This window comes from Hippopotamus amphibius, chromosome 1, assembly GCF_030028045.1.
Source record: "Hippopotamus amphibius kiboko isolate mHipAmp2 chromosome 1, mHipAmp2.hap2, whole genome shotgun sequence".
Classification (NCBI taxonomy): domain Eukaryota; kingdom Metazoa; phylum Chordata; class Mammalia; order Artiodactyla; family Hippopotamidae; genus Hippopotamus; species Hippopotamus amphibius.
The window spans coordinates 224,841,032-224,864,203 of NC_080186.1; the positions used below are offsets into that span (position 1 = coordinate 224,841,032).

The window sequence follows — 23,172 nt, forward strand, 5'->3', positions numbered from 1 at the left end:
CAAACAGAAACAGACTCAGAAACATAAAAAACAAACCTATGGTTAACAAAGGGAAAAGGGAGGTGGGGAGGAATAAATTAGGAGTGTGGGATTAACAGATTCAACCTACTACATATATATAGATAAGCAACAAGGATTTACATTATAGTACAGGGAACTATAGTCAACATCTTGTAATAAGCTATAATGGAAAATAAGCTGGACATATATATATGTGTGTACATATATATATATGAACTGAATCACCTTGCTGTACACCTGAGGGGAGAAATGAGCAGATGTGAGACAAAGGGATAGAAGTTTGTGGATACGGCCAGACTTTCTGCATAAGGACAAGGAACGAGAAGAGAAAGTTCTTGAAGACTGTGGGAACGTGTAGAGAGGTGGTTAGCCTTGAAAAGAATTAGGGTCATCTTATCCTGAGACAAAAGGCAGCCTGGAGAAGTATGTGGGGAAACAAATCCTGTGGTGGAGAGGAGCAAAGTTAGGGAAGCTCATACTAGATGGTCTTTTGAAAAGAATAAGGATGAGGCAATCTGAAAAGTTGGGGCAGGGAGGCAGGCTTGACACTGCGATGCGAGAACTATGGAAAATGCTTGGCAGAGAGAGGCCACATGGAGAACCCAGAACAGAATGAACAATATAAATATGACAATCTCTGTACTGGAATTTATTCAGCTTTGAGTTTAATAATGTAAAGTACACTTACCTACATTAAAACCAGTGATGTCAATAAGAAGTAAACTCTTTCAATCTCTCCCTATTTTAGTGGAACACTTGCCAGATACTAAATGATATGACTGTTCTGAAACTGCTGCCATCTTTTTTATTATTGAACTAAAAATTTTAAGCTATCCCATAAAATCAGAAACAATATATCACCTCAACGAAGAGTTGAATTTTTAAAAATACAGCACTTGCTAAGTCTGAATTAGAAATGTGTATATTTGTGATTATATGCACACATTATATTTACATGTTATTTTAAGCTAGTAGTAGTATCAACTATCAAAATAATTCTATTCATATTATAAGTACTTAAAAGAATAAACGGACTTAAAGGTTAATGTTCAATAAACATTGCTATTATAGAGTAAAACACCATTCTTTGAGATCAGTTTTTAGGAATGTCTCTTGATTTTCAGAGCAAAAAAAAAATCAAAGGAAGCTGACTGCTCATAATATTAAATGGTGGTGCATCCCAGCTCAGAGAGAGATTAAAAAGTGAAAAAAAAGTTAAAGAAACTAAAAAGTCATTCTGTGGGATAACTCTGTGAAGGAAGTACCATAATATGCCCTTTTCCTTCCCTTATTTGAAGTCTACCATCTAATAATTTCCTTTCCAACACTACTCTTACAACACACAGATTTTAAAAACAAACAAACAAACAAACAAACAAAAAAGCAAGCTTCCTCGCAACTTAAAACTAATAGAATTGTCATTACCTAACATTATATTGTATGTTTACTTCTTTACTGCCTATCCCAACTCACTCCATGCCCAGCTGGCATGTGGGTCCCATGAGAACAGATACTTCATTTTGTTCTTTGTGTTCTCCTCAGAGCCTTGAATGTTTAGAATATAGCAGGTACTCAGTAAATATGGATTAATAAACAGAAAGTCAAACATAGAATCCTAATGCATATAAAGGAAAAAAAGGTTTATATAACATAGATAACAGCAGCCCTGTGGATTATTAGCAATTGACTATGTATTTGGTTTACTAGATCACCACTAAATATCTAAGATACAGGGTCAAGGGTTTAGAAAATTCCTTAACAAAGTAAGATTAAAATTTTGTCTTGAGTAAAATAAATGGTTTAAAGTTGCATAAATTATGTATATTTAATTGAAATTATATTTAATTCAATGAAAGAAATATTTATTTTGAGCCTTCCGTATATATGATATAGATTGATACATAAGATTAATACAAGCAGAGTAAGGTAAGTATCATAAGAAATTCACTGAGATATCCAGGGAAATGTATTTTGAAATGTGTCCGAGATATGGAGCTAGAAATGAAGACTGGTGAACCAGCAACTGCATCTTTGGTGGGATTTTGATTAGAGTCTAAGGGAGTTTGGGAAAGGTTTGTAGGAGGTGGAGTGTTTGAAATGGGGCATGAAGGACAAAAATTCCATAGACTAAAATGGTGGAACAATGGTACAATAGAGTTGCATAAGCAATATGACACAGACAAGAAAGGGTGGGGTGTGGTCAAGGATCCAAGAGGGCAGCTGGGGGAGAAGATGGAATCTGTCTGGGGAAATAATGGAAGAAAGGACTTCAAATCTGTTTTATAGCAGATTCTGAGAACTCTGTATATAGTTTTCTAGAGAACAGGATGGGCATCGATCAAGGGATTTTGCTTACCTTATCTGATTTCATCCTCTGGACAATCATGTGAGGCTGGTATTACCACAGTAGTGGACATACCCCTCCCTGCACCCCTGAGTCCATGTGACTATAGGGACGCTGACTCTATCTCTACCTTGAGAAATGGCATGTGACTCAGGACTGGTCAATCACAGCCTTTAATTCTACAGCTACAGTCATCATTTCAGGATGGGCACATGACAGTATCAGCAACGAGATGGTGTGAGATTTTTGTTGAGACCTCTGGGAAAAAGGCAAGCATCCTTTGTCCACAGGATTAGAATCAGGGAAGATGTGAGGAGTTGATAGGACTATTTAAACCCATGAGGGGGAAAGCCTGAATGGTACAAACAGGGGTGTGTACATGGGGTTTGGAGAGGGGATGTGAAAGCAGAATCAAAAGATGGAGACATAGAGAAAATCAAGGTCTACGTGACATTATTTTAGCCTCTGATGAAACTGTACCTGAAATCAGTTCTACCTATAGCTCCAATATAAGCTTTTTAGAATGTCTTGTTAACTATTTGAAACCATAAGATTCCCAGCTGATAGAATGTCATTCCCATTTTACAGATGAAGAAACTGAAGGATAGAGAAAGTAAGTAATTTGTCCAAGATCACATAGGTCTTAAACAACAGATTTATAGCTCTAATTCATATTTGATGGCTCCAGGCCCATGTTGCTAACCACAAATTTTTAGTTCTGTGTGTTTTCACACGTATGTGTATACATGTGTCTAAGAAAGAGAGGGAGATGGAAAATCAGGGCTTAACTTTAGTTTATTTTGGTATATAAAAATAATAACTACTATTCACTGAATACGCTATGCTAAGCACTTTACCTAAAATTTCTCTAGATGCCAATCATTATCAACTTGTCCATATCTACTTCTAATGGAATCTTTCTGTCCACAACCGCTGCTCCTTCTATTAGGCTCAGAAGCTAGAGGCTGGGGTGGCATGTGAGCCATGCATGCTCACGAGGGGCTATGACTTGTGTAGATAGTCAAAATATGTGATAGGCCAATCCAATTCCTTTCTTGAAAATACGGTGAGACTGAGCCAGTTGGCGGTAGGCAAAAAGATGTGCATATTCAGGGTTGGGGTGGTCATTATGAGACTGTGTGCAACACAGAATTCTAAAGGATAATAACAAGAGTAGACTGTGTACAGGAAGAAGAGTACAGGGCAGATGTAGAAAGAAAAGCAGAGATACAAAGAGGAAAGGAGATTACATACCTCTGGAAGGAAAACAACTTCAGTTTCTGGTCACATTCTCTCTGGTTTCTGTCTTTGGGTATTCATTAGATTTCACTGTATGCTTACAAAAATCTCCCTTTTACTTAAGCTAGCTTGAATGGTTCTTGAACTATGAAACCAATAAAGTATACACTAGAACAATATATCATCTGATGAATTATTACAGTGAATCAACCCATGTGGTAAGTTATTTTCCAGATAAAAACACTGAGATTCAGAGAGTTGAAGTAAATTTCCTAAGGAAAACAACAATATGAGATGAAGCTAGGATTAAATCTCAGGTCTGTGTGTCTTAACTCCACAGGTGTAGTACTAACTGGAATAAGGAAATCAATTAGGAATTAATGACAATATTTTAGGAAGAGGTAGTGAGAGACACACCTAGAACAATGGATGAGGTAATATAACTGAAAGGACAGGTAAAATGTACAGGGTTGCCTATGGGGGTGGGGAGGAAGGGTGAGTAGAGATGAGGGGTGAGTAAAGAAGTGAAAGATTCTAAGATGTTTTAACTTGCCTGACTGGAAGAACAGTGGTGCCATTAATAACAGTAGTAGGGAAATTAGGTTAGGGGATTTTTTTTGTGGAGAAGAAAATACACTTAATTTTGGTCACTATGAGTTCTAAGTGAATGTGTTTAAAAAGGGAGTTGGAAATGTGGGTGTGAAGCTCAAATAGAAAAAGGGATTTGGGAATTATTTTAAATAACTGACTTCACTGAAGTCTTTGTAAAACTCAATAAATCACTATATATATATATATAGAAAAAAATTCAGTATTGCACAAGTACAAAGCTTTAAATTAAGAGATAAACACCATATTTAATCTTAAAAAGAGACTGCTTTAGATTTCTACTTTTACTCCAGCCAACTTTTATAGTGACAAATTTACTGTACCCAAATGACAAAATGAAGCAACAAAATCAAAATCTAGTTATTTAGTTCTATATAGTCAGCAGCATGCACACACACACACAAAACATTTACATCTTTAAAGAATATAATAATGTTTAAAACTGTACAGCAAAAATATATGGATATAATATAATAAAAATGACTTGTTTTTATGCCCTGCACTTCTCCATGGAACTTAAAATCCTTTAACAGACATTATCTCATTGTTTTAAGAACTGTTATGAAACAATATGACATTTATATAACATCATTCATTCTCAATAATCCCAAAGGGCTTTACAAACCCTGGAAGAATGGCTTTGCTCATGTTCAATACGTAACCACTGAGAGACGGAGGTGGGGTGGGTGGGAAGAAAAGTGGACAGAACTGTAGTAGAAATTCTATGGAACAGAGCAGTTATATTATACAGCTGTTTAAGAAAGGAAGTGAAAGACATTATTAAACTGAAACCAAGAAGAAACAAGCAGAAAAGATCCAAGGTAAGATTGCATTATACTCATTAAATTCAAGAAAAATATTAATACCAACTGGTCTTATTTTCATTTTTTAACCTTAATAGAAGAATATATAGACATCTTCAAGGTAAAAAAAATGAGCTATATTATTTAAAGACTTCTCTCTTCCTTCCTTCCTTTCTTTTTTGAACTGAGACTAGGATGCTGAAAAACAAACACAGCTGGAAAACTAGAAAAGGGTTTTTTGTTTTGTATTGAATTTACCAGGTGTATTAGTCAGGGTTCTCTAGAAAAACAGAACCAATAGGATCATATATAGTAACAGATTTATTATGAGGAACTGGTTCACAAGATTATGGAGGTTAAGAAGTCCCAAAAATGCAGTTGGCAAGCTAGAGATCCTAAGAACTGGGAGAGCTGATGGTTTAAGTTGCCATCTAAAAGTCACAGGTTTGAAATCCAAGAAGAGCTGATGTTTCAGTTTGATTCTGAAGGCAGGAAAACACTAGTGTCTCAGCTCAAGGCAGTCAGGCAAGAGGAGTTTGAGTTCCCTCTTACTCTCAGGAAAACCATCCTTTCTGTTCTATTCAAACCTTGAACTGATGGAAGAGTGCCATCTACATACACTAGGGCGGGCAATCTGCTTTACTTGTCTACCGATTCAACTGCTAATGTCAGCTGACAAACACCCTTACAGACACTCCCAGAATAACGTTTGACCGAGTACTGGGCACCTTGTGGCCCTATCAAATTGATACATAAAATTAAACATCCTATCAGATTAAGGGCCTTTGTCCTTTCTGTGACAAAACTAACAGAATTCCGTTTTCAAAAGCACTTGTGGTCACTGTAATAATGCACATAAAGAAGACACTGCCAGATACCCACCTTGGAACAAGGAAATAAGCCAACTAATGCTGAAAGGCTGTAGTACTTAGTGTGGTCTCTTCTGGCCACAATTACATGAAGTGGACTACAGAAGATCGGTGGTGCCTTGGTTGGGCACATGCGTGGAAGCAGAGGGAATTCAGGGCAAGAGCTGAATATCACAAAACACTGCAAAACTAATCTCCCAGCACCAAGTCATATGCTTATGAGGGAACAGAGCCAATTTTCTGGAGGAATGAGAACATAAACCTTATAGGAGCTCTGACTATCTCTTTAGCTAACTCATGGTAAAAAGGGGAGAACATCCCTATTAACTCTCCCAGAATACCACTTGAGGTCCTGAACCTGAAAATCACCTTCCAACACAGAGCAAATCCTCTATACCATTACTGCCACTATCACTACTGCCACCAGAGCTACCACCAAACATACTGTATACTTTATATATGTAAACCTTACAATAAACAAATGAATATAGCCATTTCACAGAAGAGGAAACTGAGGCTAAGAGAGGTCAAGTGTTGTAGGTAATGCTTTCTGTTTGCCTAGTGTATTTCTGACTACTTCCTCTGATAACAGATCCTGTCCCCAATGACAGAGTGACACATAACCAATCAGTGTCTGACTTCTGGGAGGTGGATGCTCAGGAAAGCTAGAAAGAAGCTAGGGTGAGTTGTCTGATGATAGATCCTGGTAAAAGTCCTAGACGTGCTGCATCCAAGGCCTTTGGTCTTCCTGCCCTTCCTGAAGTTTGGCTATTCAGTGTGCCTTGTTCCATTTTGTGTACTATCTCAGTATCCTATCCTGTGGTTTAAATTGTAGTTGGGTGAGACCAAGAGCCTTAAGTAATATACAACTATATAATTTACCCAAGAGCAGGTAGGTGGCAGTGTAAGAGCTAATTCTCAAATGTAGATTTTTCTGACTTCAAAGGCTGTGCTTTAAACCATGACACCTCACTGATTTTTGAAAACTGAAATCCCGTAATCTTGTCTGCCACGAAAAGAAATTATAGTGTTTTCCTGATCACATCTCTTGGCTTCTTTAGTAAATTTTTTGAAAATAGTTAAGCTAACATGGAAATTCTTGGAAAATTGCTCTATAAAATATAATTTCATTGTTGAGAGGGAAAATTTTTACTGGGCATATTTGAGTTGCGTTATTTGAATATTGTAAAGAGACAGCCAAAGGTGTAAGAAAATGGAACTTGAGCTGTGCTCTTTCTCAATCAGTGAGAAGAAATGACAGCAAAACCTTCAAAAACCTTTCAGAGAAGCAGGTGAAGAGTTGAAAAGAGCACACACTTTCTCTTGCAGGTTAATACAATGGAAAGACCCAAACATTCAGATTCTGCTAGCTCTTACAACTATGTGAAATGGGCTAAATTAACCTCCCTGAGCTTCAGTTTCCTTACCTATAAAATGCGGATAGTAATATCCATCTATTTAGGGTTTCTGTGTGAGAACTAAATTCAAGTAAATAATATATAAAGCTTCTAATACAGAGCCTGGCACATGGTAGGCATCTATGAAATGGTAGCTGCTATTACTATCCTAGCTGTCATTAAGCTGAGTCAGGTGAAGATGGTTATGGGGCTGACAGGAGAAGGATGCTGAGAAGAGTTGGGAAAAACACATAGTTGGAAACCAAAAGAATAAAAGTATCTAACGGATAGGAATTTTTAATTTGTTGTTAGGATCTCTTGTATGTGCGTGCGTGTGCGTGTGTGTGTGTGTGTGTGTGTGTGTGTATAATCTTGTATTTATTGTAACACATACACTGTAAAGATTCTGGAAGTGGGGTGCTGCCTTAACAGAATCCTAAAATTAAACTCAATTGAGTGGGTTTGGAACCTATAGTGCACAGAAGCTGGAAGGACTTTGAGAAATCTGTTAATAAAAGTTTCAAAAATCCTGAAGAAACTGTAGAAGCACAACAGCCTCTGAGAAGACCACTGGTGAAGGCTTAAAGCAAAGTGAATCTACAAGAATGTTCATAGAAACACTATCCGTAATAGCCAAGAAGTGGGAAAAACTCAAAGGTCCTTCAGCTGATTAGCAGATAAACAAAATGTGGTATATCTATTCAATGGAATATTATTTTTCAGTAAAAAGGAATAAAGTACTGATACATGATACAATAGGGATACCTTGAAAATATGCTAAATGAGAGAAGCCAGTCATAAAAAACTAAGGCAAAGATTTCTTATACCCAACACCAAAAACTCAAACCAAAAATGAAAAAAAGTAACTTAGGCTTCATCAAAATCTGTTTTTTTGAAAGAAATTGTTGAGAGAATGAAAAATTAAGTCACTATCTGGGAGAAAATATTTGCAAATCATACATCTGATAAAGGACTTGTATCCAGTGTATATAAAGAACTCAAAATCCAGTAAAAGATAAACAATAAAAAAATGGGCAAAGATTTAAATACACCTTTCACTAAAGAATATATACTGATGGCAAATAAACACATGAAAATATGTTTAACATCATTATTAATTAGAGGAATGCAAATTAAACCACAGGGTAACATTACAAACTATTGGAATGACTAAAATTAAAAGTGACCATACCAGTATTAATGAGGATGTGGAGTAACAATATCGCACACACTACTTGTAGGAATGTAAAATGGCACAACTAGTTTGGAAAACAGTTTGGCAGTCTTTAAAAAGCTACCCATACAAAACATACACCTATCACATGACCTAGTCATTCCACTTCAAGATATTTACCCAAGACAAATAAAAGCATATGGTTATATAAAAATTTGTGGTATATCTATATCATGGGCTGCTATTTAGTATAAAAGGAATAAATTACTGATATACACAATAACATGGATAAATCTCAAAATACTTATGCTGAATGAAAGAAGCCATACCAAAAAAGGGTACATACAGTATATAATTCTATTTAAATAAAATTCTAGAAAATACAAAATATTTTACAATGGTAGGAAGAACTTAAGGGGTTTCCTGAGGATTGGTGAGGGGATTACCAAGGGGCATGAAAACATGTTGGACCTTGAAAAACATGTTATCATGATTGTGGTGAAGGTTTTGCAGGTGTATACGTATGTCAAAGCATGTCAAATTGTTCACTTTAAATTATTCAATAAAACAAACTTTTTTGTGTTCAAATTAATGTCTGTGGATTCTGTCTGTGACTGGGTCCTTTCTGATAGCCAACCAATTTAAAGTAGCCCTCCACTCACTACATTGTCCTGTTTTATATTATTTTCTTAGCCCTTACTATCTGAAGTTACTTTGTTCATTATTTGTTCACATGTACTCTTCATTTTAACATGGATTCATGCTCAAAAAATTATCGAGGTTCCTTCATTCTTATTTTTCTCTTTCCCCTTACTTTATAAATCATGTAATTATCCACTTAGAAAAGTCAATTTCATTCATTCCTTCAGCAAATATTTGCTGAATGCCTATTATTTTGTCAGTCACTGTGTCAAGTATCAAGCATAGGGAGGAGACTCCTGCCTGGCAGGGCACCCTTCCAACTATTGCTCTACTTATTGCTCTTCATTTTATGGTGAAATCTTAATTCTCTTTCAAAACCTGGCTCAGATACTTGGTCAGGCTTTTCTTGACCAGACTACTGCCTCTTTGGTTCTTCCTAGGCCTTGGTTTGTATTATGTAACAGAATTTGTTAAGTTTTTCCATGAATTCATTCTTTCCTTTTACCTTTTAGTGATAAAACCAACCCTCATCTCCCCACTCCTGACACTAAGTTCTAGCCAGGCATCTGGCCACCCAACTGTAGTCTAGCCTTTCTAAGAGCTAGGTATGGCCATGTGATTTCAGGATACTATAAGAATGAAAGTGCTATGTGCAACTTTTGGATCTTTAAGATAAAGTCATTTGTCTGGTACTTAATCTTTCCTTTTCCCTCTTTCTAGAACACAGACATGAAGGTGGGCAATATGGACAATGAAAATACCCTCAGAAATGGCAGAAAAACAAAATGAAAGAAACTTTGGTCCTTGAATCACCTGCTAGCCCTGAAGTGTTTACTCCTGGACGGTCTGCATGAGAGAAATAATCCCCAATCTTCTCCAAACACTGTATTTTTGAGTCTCTGTCTGTCTGCTTCTCTCTCCCATTTTTTTCAACAGCAACTTCTTTTGTAGCTAATAAAAGCAGCACTGTTAATAGAAACTTCCCCTATGGAATTCTTTGTACAAAGTAAGTAGATCTTATTTTCTCTGGACTGGAAGGACATCCAATAAAGAGCAAGTGACAAATGTCTAATACAATCAAATCAAATCATTTTCCTGGTTATCCACTACGTGTAAGGGACTAAGAAGTTATACTAGTAGTAATTTATTATTGTAACCCTGTTTTAAAAACTGTTTCCTGTTTTACTGATTCCTGCTCTTTATTATTTCCTTCTTTCTATTTCATAGGGTTAATTTTGCCTGATTTTTTTTCTTTTTTAAAGCTTCTTTACATGGGAAGTATTTTTAGTAATTTCCTAAAATATAAGTATCTGAAGCTATGATTTTCCTTCTTAGTACAGCAATGGACACATCAACATATTTGGAAATCAGTAACTGTTTAAAATCAGTTGTTACTAATTCTTAACAAGGTAGTCTGTTGGAAAATAGTAATCAGAAATCTTTCTTCAAGAGTGCTGGAAAAGAGTGTGCATTCTGAAGCTGTTGAGTGCAACATTCTCTTTAGGTGTATTATACCAAGTAAGTTAACTGTGTAGTCCACATCATCTACAGTTTCATTAATTTTTATATATGCTTTTAAAATTATTTACTAAGAAAAGTATATTAAAATCTCCCACTATGATGAACTTATTTACTTCTTATTATAGGTCTATCAATTTTTGCCTCATACATTTTGAGTTTGTGTTATTGGGTCCATTCAGGTTTAGGACTGTTAAATCTTCCTGGTAAAATGAGATATTTGTTATTAGGTAGAGACTCTGTTTATCCCTAATAATACATTTTGCCTTAAAGATGTGATTGTATAATATATTTAAGATGTTTCTCAGGTAAGCAGTACATGCTTAAATTTCTTTTTTCAATCTAGTTTGACAATCTTTGTCTTTTAAAGTATTTGACCTTCTGCATTATTTCAATGTAATTACTAGTGTATCTTTATTTTTTAAAATTTCTTCTATCTTATTTTGTACCATTATTTTCAATATCCTGTCCAGACTACATTTGTTTTTCTCTTTTTTTCTTCTCTCCTTTTGGGTTCAATTTTTTCCTTAATCCATCTTTTCCTCTACCAGTTTGGAAGTTATGACCTTTTCCAATCCTTTTAGTAGTTTTCTTTAAAATGTTAACATGCATATTTACTGTGTTAAAGTCTATAGTTAATTTCTGTCTTTACCTTCTTCCCAAATAAGAACCAATACAGGGACCATAGAATGCTTTTCCAAACTTCTTTTATCTGCTCCTCAAACTTATATGCTATTATTATATATTTTATCTTCTTTTTCAACACATTATTGTTATTTTATTCATTCCATGTTTATTTAGATTTACTCATATATTTACCACTTTGCATATTCTTTCTCTTTGTAATACAGATTTTCCATGTGGGTTCACCTACCTTTTGCCTAAAGTATGTCCTTTAGAATTTCTTTTGGTGAAGGTATGCAGGTAGCAAAGTTTTGTTTTCTCAATTTTTGTTTCTCTGAAGAACATTTTCCCTCATTACACTGAAGATGATATTCTGTCTTATGTATTCACTTGTTGCTGTTGAGAAATCAGCTCTTGCTTTTTAAAAGATGTCTTTTCTTTCCTGCTGCTTTTAAGGTCTCTTTGTGTTGAATACTATAATGTATTATGATGTGTCTAAATCTGGATTTATTTTTATTTTGTTTATCCTCTATTCATTTTTTTAAAAACTTCTTCACTCTGTGAATTGATCTCTTTCATTAAAAAGCATTTTTAGCTATCATTTCTTCAGCTATTGCCTCTATTTGCCCTTTGATCTCCTCCCAGAATTTGATTAGACATTTATTAGATTTTCTTTCTCTTCTTGCATGTGTCCTATCTCTTTGGGCTGAATTCTACATAACATTTTCAATTCTATCTTTCAGTTCACCAATGTTCTTTTTAGCTGTGTCTAATTTGCTAAAAAAAACTCTTGAGTTTCTTTTTTTTTTTTTTATTTCAAAGCTCTTTATTGGAATACAATTGCTTTACACTGTTGTGCCAGTTTTTGAGGTACACCAAAGTGAATCAGCTGAGCTGTATTTATATATATATCCCCATATCCCCTCAATCCCGTGACTCCCTCCTACCCTTCCTATCCTGGCCCTCTAATTCATCCACCCAACATTGAGTTGATCTCCCTTTGTTATACAGCAACTTCCCACTAGCTATCTATTTTACAGTTGGTAGTATATATATGTCAGTGCTACTCTCTCACTTCGTCCCAGCTTCCCCTTTGCCCCCCCCGCCCCGTATCCTCAAGTCTGTTCTCTACATCTGCATCTTTATTCTTGCCCTGTCACTGGGTTCATCAGTACCATTTTTTTAGATTCCATATATATGAGTTAGCATACAGTATTTGTTTTTCTCTTTCTGATGGACTCTAGGTCTATCCACCTCATTACAAATAACTCAATTTCATTTCTTTTTACGGCTGAATAATATTCCATTGTATATATGTGCCACATCTTCTTTATCCATTCATCTGTTGATGGGCCTTTAGGTTGCTTCCACGTCCTGGCTATTGTAAATAGTGCTGCAATGAAAATTGGGGTGCATGTTTCTTTTTGGATTATGGTTTTCTCTGGGTATATGACCAGTAGTGGGATTACTGGGTCATATATGGTAGTTACATTTTTAGTTTTTTAAGGAACCTCCAAACTCTTTTCCATAGTGGCTGTACCAATTTACATTCCCACCAACAGTGCAGGAGGGTTCCCTTTTCTCCACATCCTCTCCAGCATTTATTGTTTCTAGATTTTCTGATGATGGCCAATCTGACTGGTGTGAGGTGATACCTCATTGTGGCTTTGACTTGAATTTCTCTAATGATTAGTGATGTTGAGCATCTTTTCATGTGTTTGCTGGCCACCTGCATGTCTTTGGAGAAACGTCTATTTAGGTCTTCCACCCATTTGTGGATTGGGTTATTTGCTTTTTTGGTATTAAGCTGCATGAGCTGCTTGTATATTTTGGAGATTAATCCTTTGTTGATTTGTTGGCAAATATTTTCTCCCATTATGAGGGTTGTCTTCTTGTCTTGTTTATGGTTTCTTTTGCTGTGCAAAAGCTTTTAAGTTTCATGAGGTCCCATTTGTTTATTCTTGATTTTATTTCCATGATTCTAGGAGGTGGGTCAAAAAGGATCCTGCTTTGATTTAAGTCATAGAGTGTTCTGCCTATGTTTTCCTCTAAGTTTTATAGTGTCTGGCCTTACATTTAGGTCTTTAATCCATTTTGAGTTTATTTTTGTGTATGGTGTTAGGAAGCGTTCTAATTTCATTCTTTTACATGTAGCTGTCCAATTTTCCCAGCTCCACTTATTGAAGAGGCTGTCTTTTTTCCATTGTATATTCTTGCCTCCTTTGTCAAAGATAAGGTGCCCATACGTGCGTGGGTTTATCTCTGGGCTCTCTATTGTGTTCCATTGATCTATATTTCTCTTTTTGTGCCAGTACGATACTGTCTTGATCACTGTAGTCTTGTAGTATAGTTTGAAGTCAGGAAGCCTGATTCTACCAACTCTGTCTTTCCTTCTTAAGATTGCTTTGGCTATTCGGGGTCTTTTGCATTTCCATACAAATCATAAAATTTCTTGTTCTAGTTCTGTGAAAAATGCCATTGGTAATTTGATAGGGATTGCATTGAATCTGTAAATTCCTTTGGGTGATATACTCATTTTCACAATGTTGATTATTCCAATCCAAGAACATGGTATGTCCCTCTATCTGTTTGTAACGTCTTAGATTTCTTTCATCAGTGTCCTATAGTTTTCTGCATACAGGTCTTTTGCCTCCTTAGGCAGCTTTATTCCTAGGTATTTTATCCTTTTTGTTGCAATGGTAAATGGGAATGTTTCCTTAATTTCTCTTTCTGCTCTTCTCTTGAGTTTTCATGTCAACTATTATATTTTTTATTTCTAGGAAATTTACTTGGTTTTAAAAATTCATTTGTTCTTTATATTTTAAACTTATCATTGCTTGAAATATATTACATATACTTACTTAACATTTAGTGTCTGAATAAAGTCTGAAGAACTTGTGAGTCTGATTCTGTTCTCTGTTGTTTCTATTAGCTTTTTGTCAGGGTGCCTGGATTGGTGTGTGTTTGTATATGTTTTCATTCAGAGCTACTCATTTTCTTTTGAATTTTAAGAACGGGGGATGAAAGCAGGTTCCTCCTTAAAGGATTTATGTTTGCTTCTATCAGACTTATGCAGGCACTAAGAATCCTGGACTATTCCCAACTAAATTCTTGGCTGGAGGATTTTGAGGCCACCCAAGTAGGGTGAATTGGTGCTCCAAATGGATCAGAAGACTGCCTTGTGGATAGACTTCCTAGGAAATGCTCTTGCTCCAAAATAGTCTGCGCCATGATTCAAGACAAGCAACTTTTCTTGTAGTCCTCTGATGGGGGGATAAGGTGACTCTGCTAATTCTCCCTGCCACTAAGGATGAGATCCTTTGGGCCCTCAACTACATGGGACAGTCTTCTATTAGACAGCCCCTACCTTGGGAAGACCTTAGGTTTTATATTCTCTCTTGGTGAGACCTTAAAAGACAATGCTCCAGTTCACCCCATTTAGCAAATGTCATTAGAGTTAAAGCTAGACCTGGTGCCCCACTTACTTCTTTTAGTTCACACCTTTACTTATTCCCTGGTTTGAGTATTTCTTGTGGGTTTTTTTTTTTAAGTTCATAGGAGCATATGAGAAGATGTTTTTATAGTATATCTGACATTTTTAGTTGTTTTTAGTAGGAGGATCAGTTTGGATTCTTAGTCTGCTGTGTTGTTAGAAATGGACATTTTCTACAACATTACAATTTTTGTCATTCATTCCAAAATTACATGTTCAGTCTTTGAAAAGGCACAAGTATAATAATAACGTGCTCTTTAAACGATTCTAGGTTTGTTGAGAAGGTTTTAGAAACAATTATTTGCACTAAAACCAAAGTGGATTTTAATTAATAACAATGAAAAATTTATAGACTGTACCTTCTCAAGATTGGATCAAACTGAAGAATAGAGTTGTGGAAAGAACATTGGACTGGAAATCAGAGGACCTCAGTTCTAGTCCTACTACTTTGCTGTGTGATTTTGGGTAAGCCCCTTAACTGGCTGGCCTTTGGTTTCCTATATATAATGGAGGGGTAGGGCTGGATCTCCTTTCAGCACTAAAACTCTGTGATTGCACAGAACTGTGTGATATAGAGTATACTCGAGATAGAAGTTTCTGATGCTCAAGACATTGCTTAAGGCTAGGCTACTTTCACATCTTAAACATACTGCAGCATGTTTTAAATAAGCTTACACTATAGTGTGGCCATTAAAAAAATTAATATAAACTACTTTTGTACTTCAAATACATTCTTAGTATTTTGACATCTTCTTAGTTCTGAGAACTTCATTATTCTCTTTGACCTTTCTGGCATTTCAAAATTTTTAACGTAGCTATTAATACAATTTATGGGCTATCAGGTTTTTGCACGAAAAATTACTAATACTCAAAAGCTGCATCTGAACCATCCTCCAGGAGTTTATGTGAAGAAGTCTGAAAATATAACCATTTAAAACTGTCAGCATATTGCATTAATCATTAAAAAAAAATCAACCTAAAACTACATAAATTAAAGTGTCCAAAGTAAGTTTTAATGCCACATATTCACAGGTTTACACTATAAAGCTGTGAAAAGAATATCTTTTTCAAATTTGATTAAGTGCTGCAAGATGTTGAAGAAACTCAGCACTCAAATGAAATATATGTTTCATGTCATTTTTGGCAAAACTTCAGAAAATGTCACATAAAAGAAAAACATCTTACTTAAAATAAGGTCTTGACAGCAGTCTGGAATGGTTAACAACTCCATTCCCAAATGGGATTGCTAGTTATAATCAAACTTTTAATGACTGTATTAGCTCCCCCCTTGAGACAATCTAAATACCCAAACAAAACAAAAAACAACATATGCACGCACACATACACAGCTCTCACCTCTTTTATTTTCTAAAGTGGGCAAATTTATAATTATTTCCATTCAGGCTCCAAATATTTAACCTGATTATAATGTTTCCTTGCAGATTTATCAGTGGCCACTTGAGAAATGATGAGATGGCAGGCTACCAAGCAATGGTCACTCAGTATTTTCTTGTTTTGTTTTAGTTTATGAGAGGTATAAATAATTCCCATCAGCAATGGAGATGGAGTCCCGGAGGGTCAGTGCCCTCACATCTTCTAAACCCTAGAGCTGAAAATGGTAGGAATTTTTCATCTCTCATTTACATTTATACAGTGTTTACGTCCATCATCTTCTAAATCTTACTCTGTCAGATATGAGAGAATAAAGAGGAAGAAATACCCCTAAAAGCAAGTTGTTCATTTAAGGGTTAATGGTCATTTTCACTTGGAAAGTTTAACAAAGAAAAAAAACCATACTACAAAGAAGATAATGATAAAATAACAGTAAGGAAAACAATACACATGTCTGTTTCTGGCATGACGATTAAAAAGTCCAGAAAAATAAATATCACAAAGTTAACCATGGGTGTCTTTGGAAGAAGTATTATGGGGTGATTTTTCTTTTTCTCCTTTATGCTTTTCTACATTTCTGATATTTCTGTAAAGGACATAATGTTACTTTTACAGTTGAAATAAATAATGCAAGCTTTTTTTTTTTTTTTTTTTTTAAAGAGACAGTTATGGCCAAAGTTTAATACTTACCTGTATCAATTAGCAAACCTACTTTTAATGGGTTAGGAATGGCACTGATATTGACAAAAGGAAGACAAATTGCAGTTACTAAAAATATAGCTTAAGGCTTTTGTCAAATTTCCCACATTGGAATTACATCAATCACCAGGCAGAAAGAATGCTTATTAAAAAATTACATTAAGATAGTGAAGGGCAGCAAAGAGGTACTCCTAATACACTGGTTTTTAAAAGTAGCAAGAGATGAGTCCTAAGTAACTACTAGAAGGTCTGCAAAATGGTACAGAATTCAAGAAAATAAAATTAAATATGCCCATAATGTATGGTTCTCAAAGTAAAGCTCAACAAGATTTGTTCATGATGGCTAGTGAAAAGTTTGAGATGGACTGTCCAAAAAAGAACAGAGTACTTTATGGACTCTAAGATGATCATCTCTTACTCACTTTATCAAAAGATTAAAATCTTGGTCTAATTGTGAGGATATGTACATCTTTACACTTGCTATACATCTTTTAAAAGTCTTTATTACTTTAAAAATTATATTTTTGAAAAACATACTGTTAAAAATAAAGCATGCTTTCCAGCACATAAAGGTAGTAAAATGCATTCAATAAAATTTCACTTGAGGGACCGTCCTGGCTACAGAGGGAAGTGTCATTTTTTCTAGGACTTCTAGTAAATGAGATGTTCCACACAATTAAATATTTCAGATAAGAGAATCATATGTTTAACTGATTAAAATAATTAAAAACATTTTTTAACCAATTATGTTAGAACCATTGCCTATTCGCTGCCTTATTAAACAGTAATAAATAACATCTAAACTTTTCTTAATGAATCAGGGTCATTATAATGAGTGTTAATAATTTGAATACTGATGTGTTTTCAGAATATAAGTATCATCTACAGCAAATACATCCATAATATTCCATTACTATGTTTTTGTGTTTCCTTACCTAATGTCAAGTGCTCAGGTATCACCTCCTTCTGCTATCTCAATGGATGTCCCTAGCCATGCCTTTCTCTCTCACTTAAAAACTTTTTATTTTCTTTTTAGGCCAATAAAATAGTAGGCTAGAAAGATCCACAGGGCAGTGCCTGCCCTGTGTTTTCTTTTGTTTATTTATTTTCTAATCCTTGAGATATACTTTATATACCATCAAATTTGCCCTTTTAAAGAGTACTGTCCCAAGGGACTTCCTAGGTGGTGCACTGGTTAAGAATCCACCTGCCAATGCAGGGGACACAGGTTCGATCCCTGCCCCAGGAAGATCCAACATGCCACAGGACAACTAAGCCTGTGCACCACAACTATTGAGCCTGTGCTCTAGAGCTCGTGAGCCACAACTATTGAGCTCATGTGCCACAACTACTGAAGCCCATGTGCCTAGAGCCTGGGCTCTGCAATAAGAGAAGCCACCAAAATGAGAAGCCCCATGCACCACAATGAAGAGTAGCTGCCGCTAGCCGCAACTAGAGAAAGCCCACGTGCGCAGCAATGAAAACCCAACTCAACAAATAAATAAATAAATAAATAAATAAATAGTACTGTCCCACACTTTTATTATTCTTTAGTTTGTTTTGAATTTAAAACCAGATAATCAATTTGTTAGCACCATGCCCAAAGTAAGAATAAATAGAGTATTACTGATGGCTGGAATGAGAGGCTTTCTATGAGTCAAGGGCAAATACACTTTCACTTTTCCATGTAAGTAATGTTAGCAATACATTAAGAGTAGACTACAGGAGAAATAGGTCTGATACTTCTAACCTCCAAGAAAAAAACGATGACTTAAGACTCCCTCAAGAGAGTTAACTGCTTTGGAAAACAGGACTAGTTTGCTCAGAGAGGAATTAATCCTACATGGTATCAGGCACAACACAGAGCTAGCATTCCAGAAGGGTTTCTGTTTCTTATAAAAACCTAGATTAAGCTAGTTTAACATTATATGTTAGATAGATGAAAAGTAGTCAAAAACTATATACTTTCACAACCTATCAAGCCTGAGGGGACCCAGTCTGACTTAATCCAGCATTAAAAAGATAGTTTGAAGAAACCTGAAATGGCCCAGTGCAATTTGAGAGGTACTAAGCACCTTGGGGATGTGTTTCATGAAGAGGCTTTAAAATTCTTCCTTGATTTACAAGCTCAGATTGCTCTTCCCCCTCTAATTTCTGGCACTAGTCATAGAGCAGGTATTGTGTGCTTGGAACTTTGAAAAGAGGATCTGACACCTTATCTCCCTAAAGCTGATTAGAGAATATGTCCAAACCTGTATCTCTATGTGACTATGTTCAGTTTGGTGCTGGTTTTGATATGATGAAACCTAAAGAAATCTGGAAAGGACTTAGAGACATAATTTAATGAAAAGGATTATATAGTTTATTAAAGAACTTGACAGAGCCAACACAGGAAACCAACTCTATCTCCAATTAACTATCAATCTTATTCAAAATTTATTACCCCCTACAAAAATCCTGTGCACAGGCCTGGATGATTTACAGTGGGACTAAAGAGACTCCCAGGCTGTAAACAGGATTGTCCTGCAGTACATCTCTTTTGACATTGCTGGTATCTAAAGTAAAACACCACACTCCTTGTTTACTTAAATTGGGATGTTAGAGCCTACTGAAGAGTCTGTATTCAACTAAGAAATGTAATTGTTCTGAATTTTAGAGTCAAATTTCATGCTGCTGTAAAAATTCTCATTATGTGACTATAATAATGGCTTTATTCCTTCACATTGTATTTCTTTCATTTACTGAAGCCTTCTTTTATACGTTATTCGAGGCATTTAAAAAGTAAAAAGGTGGCAAAGCAATGGCAAAAATTAGGTTATATTTATGTAGCGCTTTTCTTCAGACAGAAGTATAATTATGTCTATTATCTCACAATATCTTTGTGATATAAGAAATAGCAGATCTTGAGTCTTACTGGCAGGACTGAAATGAAAAATGGATGGTCCCATATACATTTTTACCACACTACATTGGTGTTAAAAAGATTAATACATTGACTCAATTATAAGTATATGCTTTCATACTAGGGCAGAGATGTTAAGAGGTTTATGGGTTATAGGTCAATATTCTCTTGGGGGTGGCAGCTTTGTTGAGCATAATTGGTATACAAATGAGCTGTATGTGTTTGAACGTGTAGTTTGATGGGTTTGGACATATGCATATACTCACGGCACTATCATTACAATCAGGTAATATCAAAAGGCAATGTATTTAGGATTGTTTACTTGCATGGGGCCCAAAGTGTTTAGTGATGTAAAAGTAACAATTTCTTTCAAATGACTTATTTTATTTTCTGTCATAATGGAACTGAAGGAATTAATAAAGAGTAAATACAGTAAAACATTAAAAAAATTAAAATCGCAGACCTTATCTTAGAATTTCTATATGGAGAAACAGATGGATCCTGATTTCACAGTGACTTGCCTCAGGTAACAGAATAGATTTAGAAGCAGAACTATGGTTTGAATATAAATTCCTAATTACCTATGCAAATCCAGCTAAGGATCTAGCCCAGGAAACTGGATAAAGATTATAAAACCAAATGACTGTTACTCCCTGTCCAAAGGTGATTTCCTAAGATGACAGAAGCCCTGAAAAAGTATCACATCTATTAGAGTACCTGGCTAAATGGGAGACCTCCATTCATACAAGGACAAAACTAGGTAAATTAATGCACGCACATTAGAACACAAAGCTTTCTTGTTCTTACGGGTTTCTTTCCAAGTGCTTTTAATGTAAGAATAATACATTCTAAAATAAAGTGGCAGTAGCTAGCAAGTGTTAGACTTGCCAGATTAATTCATAAAATCAGGAAATAATACTAGAGGAAGCTTTACTTAAGAATGTACCTAAGTTCACTCACACATAACCTTTTAAGAAAGAATATGATTATAAAAATGCAACTGTGAAAACACAGTTAAGGAAAGCTTCTTTTGAGATTTTAATTTATGTCATATTTATATGTAGCCATATTGACTATAGGCTTTAACTCTAACACAGCATTAAAATTCATATTTTCAATTTGTAGATTTGGATAGGAAATAAAATGTAATCATGCATAGCTATATTTTTCTCTTACAAATGTAAAATTATTATTTTTATATAGCGCTGTAAATTTATTAAAGGTCTTCTCATTACCTACTTTACTTCTTACAAGCAACTTGAAGGGTGCACAAGGCATTCTATCCCTGGATTTATGATAAGAAAACGGAGTCACTAAGGCTTAAATAACTTCACTGCTAGTAATGAAATTGAGTCTTAATACCTTCCTGTTTACTTTGAAAGAAAATATAATATTCCAAAGCATTCTTACAACCATTAGTGTTTCATATAACGATCACCTAGTATTACTGTCAAAATTTGTATTAAAAATAGTAAATTCTTCTTAGAGAAGAATTGCAAGTAATAAAAGTAGTAGTAATCAGGGAAATAGTCACCATTAGAACACCACAGTAAATAACTGTTGCCTAAAGGCAATCTCTCTTAATAGATGCTAAAATTAGTGGGAAGAAGCTTGAAACAGGATATTCATATAGTCGCAAAGTATCTTCCCCCAAATAGTTATAATCTCAAAGGGAAAAAGAGTAACTTAACAGTGTAGCAACTAAACAGAAACCACCTTAACCAAATAATCATGGTAATATCACCAATAAAAAGACAATAGACATCTTGTTACCTCTGGTACAATGCACTGGGAAGGAAACACCACTTACTTGGCAATCTTTCCAAAAAATGCTGTAACCTCAATCTAATCATGAGAAAACATGAGACAAACTCAAATTGAGACATTCTACAAAATATCTAACCATGACTCTTCAAAGTGTCAAGGGCACCAAAGACAAGAAAGAATTGAGGAACCATCACAAATCAGAAGAGACCAAGGAGACACAATGACTAAATGCAATACGGAATTCTGGAAGGAATTCCATATTCCTTTCAGAATATCAATCACCCAAAGGACGCTGGTGGGAAAACTGGTGAAATTCTAATAAGGTCTGCAGTTAGTAACAGTGCTGTGTTAACATTAATTGCTTGGTTTTGATCATTGTACTATAATTATACAAGACCTTAACATTAAAGGTATATGGAAACTCTAAATTTTTGTAACTTCTCTGTAAGTCTAAAATTATTTCAAAATAAAACAATAAAAAATAAATAAAATGTCCCATTCTGAGACTAGGAGGAAAATGATAGCAACCAAGTTATCACTTTTTTGGGGAAGCTAATTTTAACTGTCTCTCAGATTTAGGGAAAATCCAGGTATTTCTAGATGATATAAGAAAAATTAAATTCAGAAAAGTAATTACTAATATAACTCTTTCTAATTATGGCATAAAAAGATTTTTAACCTGGCTAACTTTCACATGAATAGACTGAAATAAGCTCCAGAAGAATCTTCTTTTTTTGCGTGTTAAGAAATCATTCTTTTAAGACTTAAATCATTTTTTACCTAACTGTATTAAGTATTTCAAAGGCAGACAAATAAATTAACGCAGCACTGTTTATGTCTAATATAGGCCTTAACCACACAGCTCTATTTCAGTAATTGTCTCCTCCTACTGGATCATGGACTGTGAAGGCAAGAACCATCCACCACCAACTTCACAGCCCTAGTCCATCATGGCTCTTGAGATGGGGGGGGGGGGGGGGGCAATAATAATTGCTAGCTCAAAAATGAATAAAAAATTAAAATAAAAGATCTTTCCAGTTAAAAAGAATTACTTTCATATATTTAAAATGCTTTTTAATTATAAGAGAGTCCCCTAGGAAAATTATATATAAACTTAAAATTAAATAACCCTCACTGTACTCTTTCACATCTCAATATTGCTTCCTTCTAATCTGGGTTACATTTTACCCATATGATCTAGTCACATACATGTTTATCCTTTCCTTCAAATTCAGTTTATAATTTGTGTCATTCCAGTGAGTTAACTTTTTAATAATTTGTTTGATTCAAACATATTTTGGTGACTTCAAGCTCTTCATCAAGTACCTGCCTTTACGATAATAGTCACTGGGCACGTGGTACAAATAATTGAAGAACTATGAGCTTTAGATAGTTATGTGGTATTACCTGTGCTACTTAAAATAAACAATAATGCCTATGGTCAAATGCTACACCACTGTTCTGTATTGGAATATGTATTCTTTAAGCTAGATGTTACATCCTATGCTTTGATATATCTCCAGTGACTGTTACAGAACCTAGCAGATAAAAATATTCATGCTTTCCAAAACCATGAGAATACAGCAGATATACGCACAAAGCAAATCTGTTAAGCCAAATTTAGTGTATGTTATTAAAGGTAACAATCAAATTTCTGATCACATTCACTGAGTCTACAG

The 23,172-nt window shown here is 35.0% G+C and overlaps 1 protein-coding gene across 4 annotated transcripts in view; it reads right to left on the minus strand.

The window, feature by feature from the left end:
- The window catches only part of CWC27 (CWC27 spliceosome associated cyclophilin), a 216,939-nt gene that overhangs the window by 82,441 nt on the left and 111,326 nt on the right, over positions 1-23,172 (minus strand). The gene's annotated exons all lie outside the window — the stretch shown is intronic.